General features: G+C 40.8%; 1 pseudogene; it reads left to right on the top strand.

Moving 5' to 3' along the window:
* Positions 1-4,816, top strand: part of LOC120247371 — a 31,404-nt pseudogene extending 26,588 nt beyond the window's left edge.
* The last annotated feature ends 950 nt before the right edge of the window (positions 4,817-5,766 follow it).

The raw sequence follows: 5,766 nt of genomic DNA, 5'->3' as shown, positions 1-5,766 counted from the left end.
GCTCTCGAATTCTTCTTTCATGTTCCTGGATCAGTTTGTCTATTTTTTTGTCAGCTTCTTGTTTTTCTATCATGGTGTCTTCTAAATTACTTATTCTCCTTTCTGCCTCTTCAAGCCGTGCATTGGAGGCCTCTAATTTATTATGTATCTCATTTGTCACATTTTTTAATTCTTCATGCCTATTTTTATTTTCCATCCTGTCTGTAGCCATAATTTCTTTGATGTCCCCTATGTTTTTTTCAAGCCCAGCTATTAATTTTACCATTATTATTCTAAAATCTTGTCAGTTATGCTGCTGATATCTGTTTTGAGCAGTTCATTAGCTGTCATTTCTTCTTGGAGTTTCTTTGGAGGAGAGCTCTTTCGTTTAATCATTTTAGTTAGCTTTCCGGCTCTTGTTGGTTTTAAAGACCTGTTATACTCTCTGTTTCTATGAGCGCTGCTCTATCCAAGAAGACTCTTTGATTTTCCAGGGCCTATCCTTACAGAGAGTGTTTTTTGAATGGTATCCCCTGGTCTCTCTTGTTGGGACCTTGGTTATTTTATTTTCCTATTCGTAGTGATATTTGGGACTCTCCACCTGTGTACTCTAGATTGTTTCTTGAGGTGGCCCTGGAAAAGAAAGCAGACAGACAAACACACAGGGAGCAGGAGCACACAAATGCACAGGCTAATTCAAGTAACATGCAAAGCGACAGGGAAAACGAAAAAGTTAAGAGAAAAGACGGAGGAGGGAGGGCGAATAATAGGGAGTATAAAATACATAAAAGGGTCAAAACGGGGGAAAGAAAAGGAAAAAAGAAGAAAACCGATGGACAAAGAACGGTTTAAAGCATATACCTGGATTTCCCAGCTACAGTTAAATAGCCGTGTGTATGCAGCTTGGTTGAAGAGCATAGAGAAAGATAGAGAAGACAGGGCGGGGATGAAGCAAAATTGGAAATAGAATGAACAGGCAGAAGGGATAAGAAGCTTTTTTCAAAGAGGTAAAGGGTAGAATATGGTTGAATAGGTGAGAGAAGGATGCTGGAATTATCCAGAGAAACTATATAGTCTAATTCCTCCTGAGAGAAATAGCTGAAAATGTCTGTAGGTGTAGAATTTACATTTACAGAATGGATTCGTTGTGATTGTTTAATAAGCAAGCTGGCGACCAGAGTTAATCAGGTCAGTGTTCTGGGGAAAAAAGAGAGAAAAGAGAAAGAAGAAGAAAAAAAGAAAGAGAAAAAAGGGGGAAAAAATAAAGAAAAAAACAAAAAAAGGAAAAAAAGGAAAAAAAAAGGGAGGAGGGCACCTCTCAGGCAGGGATGGGCGTGGCGTGATCCAATGCCTCAGGCGGGAGCTCTGCCTGGCGGGTGTGGGGAGGAGAGTGACGGTGCTCCAGTCCCTTCTTGAACCAAGCGCTACACCTCGCTTTTTTGGGCGTGTAAACTCCCCGTACCGGGGCGCAGCCACAGTTCGTTGCACTCTTCAACCCAGACCAGTTCCAATCTCCAAATCCCAGTCCGCGCGCCCCGCTGAAGTTGCCTTAGACACAGCTTCCCAGCCGACCCCCTCAGGCAATTCCAGGCTCCCTGCCGAGCTCTGGGGCGGAGTCAGAATCGCTGCTTCCTTCTCTGGGTCGGGCTGGCGCGCATGGGCGGGGGCTTGCCTGCCGGGTGTTCTGAGCCCGAGCCCGCTGGAGTGAGGAAAACCGGGTCCCTTTATGGCTCGTCACCTGAAACACGAACTCACAGCACATTTCCCAGTTTTTAGCTCTCTGCCTTCCCTCTCGAGTCCCAGCCAGCCAGGAGCGCGGACGCCCGGTGTCCGCGCGGCTCTTCCTGGGGCCCCAGCCGCCCGGGAGGACAATGGCGGCAGATGTGCCGCTACTCTGAAGTGCAGCCGCTGGGAGCAACACAAAGAAGCAGTTTGTGTGCTCAGCCCCCTCCAGGACCAGTTGGCGCGAGGGGACCTGGTGTGCAGGTATTTGGCAAGTACGGTCTTTCTAACGGAGGTTTTTCTCCCCCGTGCGGAGGTTTTTCTGTTTCGGACTCTCTCCTTTTCCCCTCTCACTCCCCGTAGAGGGTAGAGGGGGATCGCCTCCCACCCTGGAGTCTCCGATCCCGGCCCGATTTTATCTTCTCCGGTTCACACTCACATTAGAAGGCTCTCTCAGTGGATTCTGCGTCCTTTTTCTCCCAATCTCTCAGGTTTTGTAAGGTTTCCAATGGCTTCAGATCTTTTCTGTGTGATGTATGGGCGCGAGTGCAAGTACGGAGCTCCTTACTTCTCCGCCATCTTGCCCCCTCCCTAATCTTTCTGATCTTAATAAACTTTTTTTTCTTCCACTACTCCTCCTACCCATCTCCTTCTACACTCAATAATGATTTACTTCTCAGGTTTCATCCATAAAAGTTACTTCCTCCAGAATGCCCTCCCTATCTTCCACACAGATTAAATTGGATTTATTTTTTATGTGTTTATATAGTATATAAAATTTTATCATTCTAAATTTCATGAATCCAAAAAATTTTTCATTTTATATCATCTCTAAGTACCAGAAGGACATGAACTAGATATTTTGTTCTCTTTCTGTTTCTAGCATGCAGCACAACATATGACTTATTAGATTTTTTTTTGACTGAACAACAATGCATTTTTAGAAAAATTCAGTGTCCGTGATATATCTCAACTTTGAATCCTCATAATATAATTCACCTCTCCTTCAGGGTATTATTTTTTCCCTCTCCTTAGAATTTTTGTTTATATGGCTTATCTCCTAAATTCTCATTATCTAGATACTTATCAACTTCATGGTATCCCCCATATATTTAGCAAGTATCACTACAATAATATTTGTCAGCATATTACGTACTACAAGCAATTTGTTTAATTTTGTACATTTCTGTTTCATGTTGCATATAGCAATTCATGTGGCATACCTAACTCGATCTATGTGTTGTTTCTCTAATATTTATCTCCATTTTATAGAAAAAGAATCTAAGCTACAAGAAACTCAAATATCTTGCCTCAGGCCACATAAGTAGGAAGTGCAGGGCCAGAATTTTAAGTAAAATGGTGAATTTTCAGAACTTATTCTACCAGGAACATACAGGAATGAGTAAGAAAGTTTCCCAGATGCTGAGGAAATAAGTATTTAGTGGCATGGAAAAATATAACTTCACTGATAATTTTGATATAGTCGTTACTGATAATTAGACTGCCCAATGAATATAATGAAATTCTTGACACTCAGTAAATTTTTTAAAAAAAAATTTTAACTAAATAATACTTTGGTTTTAATACATAGTTTATCAAAACTGTATATACTCTTTCCACCACACACACTAAAGTATTTAGTGGGTTTTTCACTCTGTGACTAAAAATCACATATGTATGCCTGGGTTCATAAAAAAAAAAAAAAAAATACAGAGGTCCCTGGGTGGCTCAGTCAGTTAAACATCCAACTTCAGCTTGCACATCTTGAGTTCAAGCCCCACATTGGGCTCTGTGCTGACAGCTTAGAGCCTGGAGCCTGCTTTGGATTATGTGTCTCCTTCTCTTGCACTTCCCCCACTCCTGCTCTTTCTCTTTATATATCAAAAATAAATAAGCACTAAAAAATTAAATAAAAAAGAAAAAGAAAAAATACAGTACCGGTGTCACTTTGAAACAGAATGACACAGTTTGTGAGCTACAGCAAAATAATAATAATAATAAATGTACTATATACCACTTTGAGAAGCCACCTAAAGAGGAAAAGCGTTGTATCTTTCGTCAACTGTAAAGAGATTCTATATGTGTATCGAGTGTCTGTCAGCTACGTCCTGTTTCTTCTACCTTTGCACACCGTGTTTGACAGCAGCAGCTGACAAGATGGGAAGTTTAGGGGGATGCTGTCTGCACTAGAATTGCAGTGTTCGTTGCCATTGTTATTGCAGCCAAGGTCTGTACTTCTTGGCTGTGAGCTGGCTTCTTCAGTTTGATTGTCCAAAGAATGCCAACACTCATAACCACAGAGTAGGTAGAATGACCAGGTAGAGAGAGGATGACAAAGCTTTATTCATTTTGCTTCTTAGAAGAAAAAGGAAATGGCTCAGCAGCTTCTCAAGAAGAAACTGCCTGTGAAGGAAATCAAAATCAATCCAGATAAACCTATAGATGTTTAGGGGGGTAAAAAACTGAATTGTTTTTAGATCAAGATCAAGGTTCAAAAGAGAAGGCCCAAAAGTGTTTTGTTTCCTACATACATTCAGTGTATCCGATGAAGGATAAGGAAGTATTTGATGTGAACAAGTTATCTGTACCTGAATATGGCCTGTCTCTTGGTCTTGCTGTGGCATCACAGGTGAGATTTATTCAGAAAATGCAGAAACTACTCACCAAAGAATTGTTAGTGAGGTAAGATAACAAAGTAATTGTGCCAAGAACTTCCTCCCTCACCAATGATGAAGTGGAAGAATGTAGAGTTTACTTCACTGAGAAAATGTCCATCCTTCAGTAAGGGGGCAAAGGACCAGAAGGAATAGAGTATAGACTGGCTAATGGCATTAGTGACAAAGAGGAAGAATAGAAGGCAGATGAGAAAGAGATGGAAAAGAAACTGGGAAGAGCAAAAGATTGCCAGCCTTCATCTGTTGCTAACATTGACGAGACACAGAAGATCAAGGAAGTTCCTATGCAGTTTTTGGACAGAGATGACGAAGAAGAAGAGGTGGATGCTCATTTTTTCAAGATGAAGTGGCACAATGTTTTTGGGTCAGACCTTAAAGAGCATAAAGTGTCACAGGAGAAAGCAGCTTCTAAAACCAGTGTCAGGAAAATAGTGGCCTAGTTTGCAGAAATAAAATATAATGAAGAGAAAATTATATCTTTATATATATAAATGATTATATAAAGTTAAAGATGATAAAAAATTACAAAAACGTATTTGTGTATTCAGTGTACATTCACTTACATTATTTTCTGGGGAACTTACATGTGCAAGTGACTTCATTCTCAATAGCTTCTTAACTCTGTGTGTAGTGTCTGCAACGTATCTCAAGGGAGTTGTTAAATTTCTGTAATCAAAAACGTAAATGCAGCATGAAAAGTCTGTATTTCATAGAAATATGGAGCTGGAAAGAACTTTAAAATATAGGTGGTCTCTTCTCAAATCAGAGAATGGAGGCGCAGAAAGGTTAAATGACCTCGCCAGCATCACACAGAGTGCTGATTCCCAGAGGAGTGCTCGGACCATGTTACTTCTCCATTAATTCTCCTGTGAATCATTTTACAGCCTGAAGACTCCCTGTGCAATAAAAGTTTATTAGCCATGTGTCAGGAACTTTGCTAGGTGCTGGAGTTACAGAGATTTATGAGACAGAGCCTGTGCCCTAAAGGACATCACATTCTAATGGTAAAGGTAGGCACAAAACATGCTACAGAATCTAATAAGTGAAATGCATTCAGAAGAGAGACACAACCCAGCCTAGAGGCATTACAGCAGAGGTATTAGAGAGAGTGACCTCCAATCTTAGTCTCAAATGATAAGTAGGATAAGTAGGATAAGTAGAATTTTTCCAGGCAGGTTGGGAGACAAGGGTAGGAAAAGGTCCATGAATAGGAAAGGATGAGCTAGGCAGGGATATACATAAGAAAAAGCAATGTGATATATTAGAAAGAGGGTGGTGTGAAGGGAAAATACAGGCATTTCATTGCTGCTGGAGTACGAAAGGTGAAAAGAAAGTTAGCAGAAAGTAAGTCTGCATGAGTAGGTACAAATCTTAAAATGCCTAGTAAGCC

The sequence above is a fragment of the Hyaena hyaena genome, unplaced genomic scaffold (assembly GCF_003009895.1).
Source record: "Hyaena hyaena isolate Hyena2069 unplaced genomic scaffold, ASM300989v1 scaffold_517, whole genome shotgun sequence".
Taxonomy (NCBI): Eukaryota; Metazoa; Chordata; class Mammalia; order Carnivora; family Hyaenidae; genus Hyaena; species Hyaena hyaena.
Note: the sequence above shows the minus strand (reverse complement) of the source record. Positions and strands in the feature narration are given on the sequence as shown.